Below are 13,226 nucleotides of genomic sequence, written 5' to 3'. Positions count from 1 at the left end.
CCCTCCCCCGTATCACCTGATCACTGCCTGATGTCTAACCATGCATGCTTCATTGTGTATCGCAGGACCAAACGTCCAGGCACCCATCCCCGCAGATGCACACCGCCCGCAGGATGCCCCTCGGAGACCACAGGAGACGGAGAGACCCGCACCCTCCAGCATGCGATGCCCGCAGGATGCCCCTCGGAGACCACGGGAGACGGAGAGACCCGGACCCTCCAGCATGCGACGCCCGCAGGATGCCCCTCGGAGACCATGGGAGACGGAGAGACCCGGACCCTCCAGCATGCGACGCCCGCAGGATGCCCCTCGCACACCACGGGAGACGGAGAGACTCGGACCCTCCAGCATGCGACGCCCGCAGGATGCCCCTCGGAGACCACGGGAGACGGAGAGACCCGGACCCTCCAGCATGCGACGCCCGCAGGATGCCCCTCGCACACCACGGGAGACGGAGAGACCTGGAGCAACAGGGAGACGACACCCCCGTCACGTGCGGGAGCGACCACCCAGCGATGAGGGGGGCAGCCACAGGCCCCCGTCACATCCGAGCCAGGACACCACTACCCAGGACACCACTACCCAGGACACCACTACCCAGGACACCCCTACCCGGGACAGCACTACCCAGGACACCCCTGCCCGGGAAGACGAAATACCGGACAGTGACTCAGAGTGGATGGGTGGAGACGAACCCCCACCCCAAAGTGCCATGGAGTCAGAGTGGGACGAAGAGCACGACACAACGCCACTGCTGTCACCAACACCCTCCACCATCGCAGAAACACTCACCACGGTTGGGCACTTTAGTGATGAGGCGTCTGGTACACTCACTGGTGCGCACAACACAGCCGTCCCGGTACAGCAGGTGGAGGTAGGAGCAGCAGAGGGACCGGGCGGTCGGAGGGCAGCCCAGGCCAAGCGAACATCTGCCGCCCAGATGGATCCCGGGTTCCTGCAGTTACCACACCCACACATAGATCCGATGCAACCACCGACCCGGAGACGAGCGAAGAGGGTGACGGGCGGCTTGCGGCGGCTGCGGTCGCAGGTGGAGGAGTCCACCCGCGTCCAGGAGCTGGGAGTGGTCCCGGTCATGCGTGCCACCCAGGCTGACACCGCACGGGTGGCGTCCGCGGTGGAGGCAATGGTTGCGACGGTGTCAGACATGGGGAACGGTTTGCGAGGCCTGGGGCCTTCCGTGCAGGCGGCGTCTGTGGCCCAGGAAATGGCTGCCCTCTCACAGGAGGCCATGAGTCAGTGCCAGCGCCAGATGGCAGAGGCGCTCAACGCCATAGCCCAGTCTCTGCAGGCCATGGCCCAGTCTCAGCAGGCCATGGCCCAGTCTCTGCAGGCCATGGCCCAGTCTCAGCAGGCCATCGCTGAGGGCATCGGCGCCAGTGGCCATGTGCGAGCCGGCGTCGCACTGTCACAGACAGGGTTGGCCAACACCCTGGGCTCCATGGCTGCAAACCTGCAGACCCCTGTCGATACCAGCACGGGCCTCCAGGACTGGCAGCGCCAGATGTCGGGGGGGCGTCGGATGGCCAGTCCGTTCGCATCCCCCACCCATGTAGAGGCCTGGGGGCCATCGGGCACCCCGAGGGAGGAGGAGGTGGTGTGGTCCGTCCCGGCTCCCTCTGTAGGGAAGGTCCCGGTACACCACGACACCTCGGACTCCCCCCCTTCCGTCCCAGGTGCATCGGGTGGGCAACGGGCAGGACAGACTGGCAGCTCGCCATCCCAGTCGCCCGGGCCGCAGCCTGGCCCATCTAGGCCAGGACGCCCCAGGAAACGGCCGCCAAAGGGATCCAGTGTCAGAGGGCAGGAATCACAGGAGTCCACCTCCAGTTCTGCTGTACCGTCTGGGGAACCACGTAGACGTAGTCAAAGGGCCCGTAAGGCCAAACAATTAGGCACTGAGTAAGTTGGCACGGGTGCAGGGCACAGATGAGTTTTAGGGGCTAGGGCACGTGCATGAACTCCTTTGGTTATTAAAGTCAATGTTACACCTACCGAAGCTGCCTTTGTGCTCTGTCCAAAGTGTGCGGGCGTGTCATGTACTTTGAGCGCAAGTGTGTGTATGAGGGGTGGTCTTACCTCAGCCCCAGGTGAGTCTGCCCCCTTCCCCCTGGGCCGCCATCAACACCCCCCGGGCAGAGGACGGGACCGTGCGCTGCAGTGTCACAGCCGCATGCAGGGATGGTCCGGGTGGATGGTGGTACTGTGGCCATGGGTCAGACATAGTCCAACGATGTAGAGCCAGGAGCTCATCGCAGGGCGGGTTGTCATCATCCTCCATGGCCTGCGATAGACACACGTCCACCCGCAAGTGTGTGAGCCCGGCCCGTTGTGCCGCCGGTGGATCGGCAATGGGGGGGGGGGTGGTGTGCATGCGGGTGGGGTGGGTGGGGTTGGGGAGGGGGGTGAGGGTGCTGGGTGGGTGGATGGGTGGGGGTGTGGGTGGTCGGCTGTTGCCATGGTGTGCGGTCTGTGGCCATACTACCCGATTCCCACGCCCATCTAGTCAGTGAAGCGGGCGGCTATCAGTCTGTCCCGTGCCCGCTGGGCCAGACGGTAACGGTGGACAGCCACCCGCCTGTGTCTATCCCGTCTGCCCTGACCATTGCCCCCATCCCCCTCATCTGGGGAGGACTGGGCCTCTTCCTGCTGCTCCTCCACTCCGCCCTCCTCTGCCTGCGGCACATCGCCCCTCTGCTGGGCTATGTTGTGCAGGACGCAGCACACCACAATGATGCGGCCGACCCTATCTGACCGATACTGGAGGGCGCCCCCAGAGAGGTCCAGGCACCTGAAACGCATCTTCAGCACGCCAAAGCACCTCTCGATCACTCCCCTTGTCGCTACATGGGCATCATTGTAGCGGTTCTCCGCCTCATTGCGTGGCCTCCGTATAGGCGTCATCAGCCACGATCGCAATGGGTAGCCCCTGTCGCCCAGCAACCAGCCCCTCAGCCGGGGATGGCGTCCCTCGTACATGCCGGGGATGGATGACCGCAACAACACGAATGAGTCGTGTACACTGCCTGGGTGACGGGCGCAGACGTGCAGGATCATCATGCGGTGGTCGCAGACCACCTGTACGTTCATCGAATGGGTCCCCTTCCTATTAGTGAACACGGCCCTGTTATCTGCAGGTGGCCGCATGGCGACGTGCATCCCATCGATCGCGCCCTGGACCATGGGGAACCCGGCCACGGCAGAGAAGCCCACGGCCCGGGCATCTTGGCTGGCCCGGTCCACGGGGAAGCGGATGTAGCGGTGCGCCATGGCATAAAGGGCATCTGTCACTGCCCGGATGCACCGGTGCACCGATGTCTGCGATATGCCGGACAGGTCCCCACTCGGTGCCTGGAATGACCCCGTTGTATAAAAGTTCAGGGCCACCGTAACCTTGACGGACACGGGGAGAGGGTGTCCCCCGCCAGTGCCACGCGGTGACAGGTGTGCCAGCAGGTGGCAGATGTGTGCCACGGTTTCCCGGCTCATCCGGAGTCTCCTCCTGCATTCCCGGTCCGTGAGGTCCTGGTATGACTGCCGGGGCCGGTACACACGGGGCGCCCTCGGGTGCCTCCGTTGCCGTGGGGCCGCGACGTCCTCCTCCCCCTCCTCGTCCTGTCGGTCAGGTGTCCCTCCAGCCTGGGCGGCTGCCGCTTGCCCCTCTGCGGCAGCCTGCGCCGCCTCTCTGGCACGCTCCTCCTCCTCCTCCTCCTCCTCCTCCTCTTCCAGGGCAACATAGACATGAGCGGATGCCACCACGGCGGAAAACATCGCTGGATGATCTGAAAACATGACGGCCTGGTGGGGGGGAGGGGAACGACGACATGTCATCATTGCCCATATCCCCTCCTCCCCCCAGCCAGGTGGCATGGACCGCATGGGTCCAACTGTTGGAGGCTGGCACCTGGCCAGGTGGACCAACTCATTTGCCCTCCCATCACCCTCCTCGGCACGGACCCCCTCCCCAACCTCCACCCCAGCACGGACCCCCCCAACCCCCAACCTCCACCCCAGCACGGACCCCCTCCCCAACCTCCACCCCAGCACGGACCCCCTCCCCAACCTCCACCCCAGCACGGACCCCCTCCCAACCCCCAACCTCCACCCCGGCACGGACCCCCCCCAACCCCCAACCTCCACCCCAGCACGGACCCCCTCCCCAACCTCCACCCCAGCACGGTCCCCCTCCCCAACCTCCACCCCAGCACGGACCCCCTCCCCAACCTCCACCCCAGCACGGACCCCCTCCCCAACCTCCACCCCAGCATGGACCCCCCCCAACCCCCAACCTCCACCCCGGCACGGACCCCCCCCAACCCCCAACCTCCACCCCAGCACGGACCCCCTCCCCAACCTCCACCCTAGCACGGCCCCCCTCCCCAACCTCCACCCCAGCACGGACCCCCTCCCCAACCTCCACCCCAGCACGGACCCCCTCCCCAACCTCCACCCCAGCAAGGACCCCCCCCCAACCCCCAACCTCCACCCCAGAACGGACCCCCTCCCCAACCTCCAACCCAGCACGGACCCCCCCCAACCCCCAACCTCCACCCCGGCACGGACCCCCTCCCCAACCTCCACCCCAGCACGGACCCCCTCCCCAACCTCCACCCCAGCACGGACCCCCTCCCCAACCTCCACCCCAGCACGGACCCCCTCCCCAACCTCCACCCCAGCATGGACCCCCCCCAACCCCCAACCTCCACCCCGGCACGGACCCCCCCCAACCTCCACCCCAGCACGGACCCCCACCTCCACCCCAGCACGGCCCCCCTCCCCAACCTCCACCCCAGCACGGACCCCCTCCCCAACCTCCACCCCAGCACGGACCCCCTCCCCATCCTCCACCCCAGCACGGACCCCCTCCCCAACCTCCACCCCAGCATGGACCCCCCCCAACCCCCAACCTCCACCCCGGCACGGACCCCCCCCAACCCCCAACCTCCACCCCAGCACGGACCCCCTCCCCAACCTCCACCCCAGCACGGCCCCCCTCCCCAACCTCCACCCCAGCACGGACCCCCCCCCAACCTCCACCCCAGCACGGACCCCCTCCCCAACCTCCACCCCAGCACGGACCCCCTCCCCAACCTCCACCCCAGCACGGACCCCCCCCCAACCCCCAACCTCCACCCCAGCACGGACCCCCTCCCCAACCTCCACCCCAGCACGGACCCCCCCCAACCCCCAACCTCCACCCCGGCACGGACCCCCCCCCAACCCCCAACCTCCACCCCAGCACGGACCCCCTCCCCAACCTCCACCCCAGCATGGACCCCCTCCCCAACCTCCACCCCAGCACAGACCCCCTCCCCAACCTCCACCCCAGCACGGACCCCCTCCCCAACCTCCACCCCAGCATGGACCCCCCCAACCCCCAACCTCCACCCCGGCACGGACCCCCCCCAACCCCCAACCTCCACCCCAGCACGGACCCCCTCCCCAACCTCCACCCCAGCACGGCCCCCCTCCCCAACCTCCACCCCAGCACGGACCCCCCCCCAACCTCCACCCCAGCACGGACCCCCTCCCCAACCTCCACCCCAGCACGGACCCCCTCCCCAACCTCCACCCCAGCACGGACCCCCTCCCCAACCTCCACCCCAGCACGGACCCCCTCCCCAACCTCCACCCCAGCACGGACCCCCCCCAACCCCCAACCTCCACCCCGGCGCGGACCCCCCCAACCCCCAACCTCCACCCCGGCACGGACCCCCTCCCGGCACTCCCACGGAGCCCAGCCTACTCTAACCACCCCCCCCCCCCCCGCCGCACACACACACACACAAGCCGAGACACACCTCTCCTCACGCAATCAGTCTGCGGCCACGCCATTTCCTGCCCAGAGCCAACCCCCCAGGCCGTCACTCATCTCCTCGCTTGTCGGCGTGAGCCTGGAGCATCGGGTCACGCCGATGAAAAGGAGGTTTGATTCACGTCGACGTGAACGGTCATCACGTCGAAGGGACTTCGGCCCATCCGGAAGGGAGAATATTGGCAGGCCGAAAATTGGCTGCCTTGCGCAGACCCGTGACATTCTCCGCAGCAGCTGCGCCATTAACGCCCCGCCGACTTTTCTCCCTTCGGAGACTTCGGCGGGGGCGGGGGCGGGATTCACGGCGGCCAACGGCCATTCTCCGACCCTCTGGGGGGGCGGAGAATGACGCCCCTGAAAGAAAATGGGATGACAAGATAAAAGGGCTCCTTAACAACATGGGGATTATTACAAAGGCCTCACAATTGAAAGCCCTGATTTGCAATTGGGAGAAGCTGGGAGCAGCAATATCCTTGTATCAACAACAATCTAAATTCCTCAGTTTTTCCAATTTGTCAAGAATCTTACTGTTTATAGGATGCTTGCCTTGAAAGTTATTTTCCCTCCCCATTTAGAATATCCTACAGAATTTTGTGCCTTGAACTGCATCAGCCACCTGTTTTCAAATCTATGTTCTCCTCTTCCGGTTCTTCTCCCAGTTTACCATGTTTCCTCAGTGTTTTGTGTTTAAAAACCCACGTGTCCATAATTGTAATCCCACACCGAGGGAAAAAGCCGTGTGCCAAGAAAAGCAACAAATCCATTAAAGGGAGAGGTTGGTTGAACTCCATGATACATTTTGGTGTTCTGAAAATGCCTCGCCCATAACAATTGGGGGCTCGTTCGGGATAAAAGTCTATCTATTGGATTGGCTTTTGTGAACGAAAAGACAGTGAATGATTGTTGCTTTTCCGGTGTGGTATTTTAGTTTAAGTGGGGAGAGTGTTGTGAACAATGGCTCTTTCAGAGGCTCAGAAGTTTTTGGGGGTGGAGAATGTCACACGTAGTACCTTACGGACAGAAACGAAAAGCAGACTGTTAGATTTGGCAAGAACATTGCAGATAACATTACCTGACAGAATGCGAAAAGATGAGGTAATTATGGCGGTGGTTAAGCATTTAAAGTTGCCTGAGATAGAGTTTGACTCATTGGAAATGGCAAAAATTCAGTTGCAAATTAAACAAATGGAACATGAGAAAGAATTAAAGCGGCTTGCATATGAGAGTGAGAGAGAGGAAAAAGAAAGAGAAAGAGAAAGAGAGGAAAAAGAAAGAGAAAGAGAGAGCGAGGGAAAAAAAAGAGAAAGAGAGAGAGAGGAAAAAGAAAAGGAGAGAGAAGAAAGGAGAAAAGAAAGAATAGCCCTAGCAGAACAAAAAGAAAAAGAAAGGGAGATACAGATCATGGAAAAAGATAAAGAGAGGGAGATTGAACTTCAGAAAATGGCCATGAAACATGACAATCAGTTAAAATTGGCAGACGTAAAGGGAAACGTACAGTTGGATGATAGTGATGAGGATAGTGAGAAAGAGCGTCATAGTCAAAGGCTTGGTGGGAATCTATTTAAATATGTCCAAGCATTGCCAAGGTTTGATGAGAAGGAAGTGGAAGCCTTTTTCAATTTGTTTGAGAAAGTGACTAAAAAAATGAAATGGCCACAGGACATGTGGGTTTTACTGATTCAAACAAAGCTGGTAGGTAGGGCTAGTGAAGTATTTGATCACTACCGGAGGAGGTGTCTGGGTCGTATGAGGAGGTAAAAAAGTCCATCTTAGGTGCATTTGAACTTATGCCTGAAGCTTACAGACAAAGGTTTAGGAATTTAAGTAAAGATTTTGGTCAAACATACATGGAGTTTGAAAGGATCAAATAGAGTAATTTTGATAGGTGGATTGGGGCTTTGAAAATAGACCAAACGTATGAAGCTCTCAGAGAAATTATACTTTCGGAGGAGTTTAAAAATTCAATTCCTGATGTAGTGAGAACTCATGTGGAAGAGCAGAGGGTTAAAACTGCGAGGTTAGCAGCAGAAATGGCAGATGATTATGAATTAGTTCATAAATCAAAGCTTGGTTTTCAACATCGGTTTCAGCCTGTGAGGGATAGAAACTGGGGACATGAGAAATACTCAAGTGGTAAAGGTAAAGATGATCTGATGGGAGATAATAAGGAGAGTGTACCTCAGATTAAAAAAGAAAACCAAGAGGGTGGAAAAGAAATGAAAAGTTTCTAATGTTTTCACTATAATAAATTAGGCCATGTCAAGTCACAGTGTTGGTGGTTGAAGAAAAGCACTGGGAAGGCTGATGTGGTAAAACAGGATAAGACAGTAGAGTTTGTTAAAGTGGTAAAGGAAAGCCTAAGTGAAGTGAAGGAGGTGCAAAAGATTGTACAGCTTGATCAAGAGGTGATTGATAAGAAGGTGCCAGATCTCTTTAAAGAATTTACTTGTGTGGGTAAAGTTTACTCCTGTGTATCAGGAGGAGCAGGTAAAGAAGTCACAATTTCAAGAGATATGATGGCTAGTCAATCTTTAATGGTAAGAGATGAGGAGTTATGTAGTTTGGGAAGAATGTTGCCAGAAAAGGTGGTAATTTGTGGAATTCAGGGTGAGAGGAGTAGTGTTCCATTATATAAGGTAAGGTTGGTAAATCCAGTGAAAAGTGGTGAAGTGGTAGTAGGAGTAATAGAGAAACTATCTTGTCCAGGAATACAGTTTATCTTGGGTAATGATATAGCTGGATCGCAAGTGGGAGTGATGCCTACTGTGGTTGATAAGCCAGTGGAAAATCAGACAACTGAAGTGCTGAAGGACGAATATCCTGTGATTTTTCCGGATTGTGTAGTAACAAGGTCGCAAAGTCACAGATTAAGACAAGAGGAGGAATCAAAGAGTGAAGATGAAATTGAAGTGCACTTAACAGAAACGATTTTTGATCAGATGGTTGAAAAAGAACAAGAACAGGTGGAGGATGAGGCGGATATATTTAGTTCAGGAAAATTGTCCGAGTTACAACAAAAAGATATAGAAAAATAACGGATGTATCAGAAAGCATACACGGAAGAGGAATCTGAGTGTATACCAGAGTGTTATTATCATAAAAGTAATGTCTTGATTTGCAGGCGGATGTAAAGTGGCAGAAGTTCATCAAGTAATATTGCCGGTTTGGTATAGAAATGAGGTGTTGCAAGTAGCACATGAGGTACCAGTGGGAGGTCATTTGGGAATAAGGAAAACTCAAGGTAAAATCCAAAAACATTTTTATTGGCCTGGACTACATAAAGATGTAGTTAAATTTTGTCAATCATGTCACACATGTCAAGTGAAAGGGAAACCTCAAGCAGTGATAAAATCAGCGCCCTTAATACCCATTCCAGCATTGAGGAACCTTTTACAAGGGTCCTAATTGATTACATAGGACCGCTTCCTAAAACAAAAGGTGGGAATCAATATCTTTTGATGATAATGGATCTGTCGACTAGGTTTCCAGAGGCCATTCCGGTATGTAATATTACAGCTAAAATGATTGTGGAGCAGTTACTTCAATTCTTTACTAGATATGGACTACTCACAGAAATACAATCGGAACAAGGATCAAATTTTACCTCAAGGTTATTCAAAGAAGTTATGTATAGCTTAGGATTAAAACAATTTAAATCAACTGCGTACCATCCAAAATCGCAGGGAGCGTTAGAAAGGTGGCATCAGACATTAAAGACAATGTTGAGGGCTTATTGTCAAGATTATCGAGAGGGTTGGGATAAAGGAATTCCATTCGTACTGTTTGCAATTAGGGATGCACCTAATGAGTCATCCAAATTTAGTCCTTTTGAACTAATTTTTTGTCATGAGGTAAGAGGACCACTTAAATTGATTGAGGAAAAATTGGTGAGTGAGAAATCAGAACTTACATTATTGGATTACGTGTCAAATTTTAGGGAACAATTAAATAAAGCAGGTGAATTGGCTAGACAACTTTTAAAAGTAGTACAAAATGTGATGAAACTGGTAGCGGTCAAGAAATCCAAAGTTCGTAGTTTTGCCAGTGGAGATAAAGTTTTAGTGTTGTTACCAGTGGTAGGTGAACCTTTAAATGGTAGGTTTTGTGGACCTTATCTGATTGACAGTAAATTAAGTGCGGTGAAACGCCAGATAGAAGAAAATCTCACCGAGTGTGTCATGTGAATATGCTTAAAAGGTTCTTTGAAAGGGAAGGAGAGAAAAAGGAGGTTTTAATGATTCTAACTCAAAGTGACGAACCAAATCCAGATGACTGTGAATTTGACATACCTCAAATTAAATTGGAAAACGAGGATGTTCTTAAAAATTGAGATAAATTGTTGAGTTACCTTCCAGAGGAAAACTAATAGACCTGAAAGAGTTATTGATATCACATGGGCATATTTGTGGAGATAAACTGGGAAGGACTAAAATGGCTATGCATGATGTAGATGTGGGAAATGCTGTTCCAATCAAACAACATCCATTTAGACTTAACCCCTTAAAATTGGCACAGGTTAACAGAGAGATTGAGAGTATGCTGAAGAATGGCATAATTGAAGTGGGTTGCAGCCAATGGAGCTCACCCATAGTGATGGTACCTAAACCAGACTGTACCCAATGGTTGTGTGTGGACTACAGAAATGTTAATGTAGTTACAAGAATGGACTCTTATCCTATCCCACGTTTGGAGGATTGCATTGAGAAAATGCGACAATCAGCTTTTATTTTCAAACTGGATTTACTTAAAGGTTGCTGGCAGGTATCTTTATCCGAAAGGGTGAAGGAGATTTCAGCTTTTGTGACTCCACATGGTATATACCAATTCAAAGTTATGCTATTTGGTATGAAAAACACCCCAGCCACATTTCAACGGTTAACTAACAAAGTTGTTTCAGGATTACCCAATTGTGCAGTATACATCGATGATCTGGTAATTTTCAGCCAGACATGGAAAAACATTTAAAACATCTGATGGAGTTATTCAATCGACTTCAGGAGGCGGGTTTGGCGATGAACCTAGCCAAAAGTGAATTTGGAAAAACCCAAGTCACTTTCCTTGAGGAGTTTCCGATACCCTCGAGACAAAGGGAAATAATGCGATTTCTTGGCATGAGTTGATTTGATCGAACATTGGTGAAAAATCTTTGTAGCGTGGTTGCTCCACTGATGGACTTGCTGAGGAAACGTCGAAAATGTCAGTGGACAGCGGACTTTCAACAGGCATTTGACTGCCTGAAAGCTATGATAACCAATGCTCATATATTGGAGAATTACCAGGGACTCTGTGATAAGACTGAACTAAAGTATCTGACTTTAAAGAGAAATGCCGAAGCGTAGAGAAATGGACGGATCGTGCAAGGACCTTCTTCTTCAAAGAGACTGTCAATCGAGAAGGATTTCAGTTGGAGGACGAAGAACAAAAAAAAAAGGACTATATTATTATACCTGTTTGCGTGTGTTGTATTTTTTAAACGATAAAGTATGTTTACTGTGTGCATTTCTTAAAGGATGGTGAAAAGTGTGAAAAAGAAAACCATCTTGAACTTGATGGTTTATTTATTTTTCTTGGTGGGAGGTGTCATGTGAGAGTACCTTTAAGAAATGCAGTGATGTCAGAGAGTGGGTGGAGCAGGGCTGTCTGTCAGCTTTTTAGTTTCGTTTTAGGCTGTTTGCTGCAGGGTGTGTTTTAGTTTTGTTTTCAGAGCTGGATAGCTGCAGTCACAGCCAGAATGTGTATTAGAGTCTCCCTCTGTATTCTAAAGAACGTAACGTGATCCTTTGGTGATTTAAAACTAATAACTGCTCGCAGTAGAGACTTTAATCTGATGTGCTTCTGTTGAAAGTTTAAAAAAATATATATTCTGGATGTTAAAAGGACAGTTTACGGATTACTTAGTGTTGTATTCTTTGGGGGTTGTATTTGAATTAATGGTTGCTAAGATGTTCACTGTTTGTTTTAAACAGGTTAACTTGAATTCATAGAATAAACATTGTTTTGCTTAAAAAAATACTTTTCCATTTCTGCTGTACCACACCTGTAGAGTGGGACGTGTTCTCCCCATACCACAATCTATTAAAAGTCGTGGGTCAGATGAACTCCATGATACAACATCGTGGGCTGAAGGGCCTGTTCTGTGCTGTACTTTTCTATGTTCTATGTTCTATGATACATTTTGGGGTTCTCTAAACTCTGTCCCATTACACAGTGAAGCAGTCTGGGAACGGTGTCCTGTCACAGTCAGTATCACAGTGAAGCAGTCTGGGAACGGTGTCCTGCCGCAGTTGTTATTGCCGTGAAACAGTCTGGGCACAGACACCCTGCCTTCTCAATCTTGCCTGAGGTGTGGTATCCCTTGTGTTAAATCGCCACCAATCAGCTCCCCCTCAAAGGGGAGAGCAGCCTTTGGGATTGTGATGACTTTCACTTTTTCACCAATACTTTATAGCATAAAATGTACGATACAAACATGATATATTTATTGTTTTGAAACACAGTCCTAAAGGAAGCAAGTACATAGTTGCTCATGGTCTTTCTGATTTAGAAATAGTTTTCATGGGTGGCATGGTGGCACAATCGTTAGCACTGCTGCCTCACGGCGCCAAGGGCCCGGGTTCAATCCCAACCCCAGCTCACTGTCCATGTAGAGTTTGAACATTCTCCCCGTGTCTGCGTGTGTCTCACCCCCACAGCCAAAAGATGTGCAGGGTAGGTGGATTTGCCACACTAAATTGCCCCGTAATTCGACGAATTTAAAGAAAAAGAAAAAAAATAGTTATCGTCCTGGTTGAATAGCAGAGAGATATTGCAGAGACAGAGGCATCAGATTTAAAGAAGACAGAAAGCAAAAACCCAACAGAGAAAACAGTGGGTGCTCCAGGAGAACCAATATGTGACAGAAAAAAATGCATCAACACCATCATTCAGGCAATATCAGGCAACCCCAATCCATCTTCCACAGCTAAAGGTTTCTGCAAGAATACTAATATAATGTTAACACTATATAAAGAGAGTTAATCAGGAAACTATTGGATTTGCTGTTGAAATGTCATTAAGATCTTTTGTATAAACAAAGCTGATGTTTCTTGAGTTCACGAAATTGGAATTGATGCAGAGTTCCCTAAATGCAGTCTAATTTTGTGCAAGTAATAGTACTTTTCCCCATGATGGCTTAAAGTATGTTATTTTATTTCTTAGATATAAACTAGGGCAACAGAGAGGTGCTACAAGAATTTAATAAACTTCATAAACAATAAAACATTGGCAATTTAATCAAAAGTCAAATCAAGGATACATAATGAGGAGCCATGGGATATGTGCAATATCTTTCATGTAAGCGGACTTGATAACCCAAAATTAACAAAATGTCAAAGGAATTATGGTCAGCACC

Source organism: Scyliorhinus torazame, chromosome 1 (assembly GCF_047496885.1).
Source record: "Scyliorhinus torazame isolate Kashiwa2021f chromosome 1, sScyTor2.1, whole genome shotgun sequence".
Classification (NCBI taxonomy): Eukaryota; Metazoa; Chordata; class Chondrichthyes; order Carcharhiniformes; family Scyliorhinidae; genus Scyliorhinus; species Scyliorhinus torazame.
Note: the sequence above shows the minus strand (reverse complement) of the source record.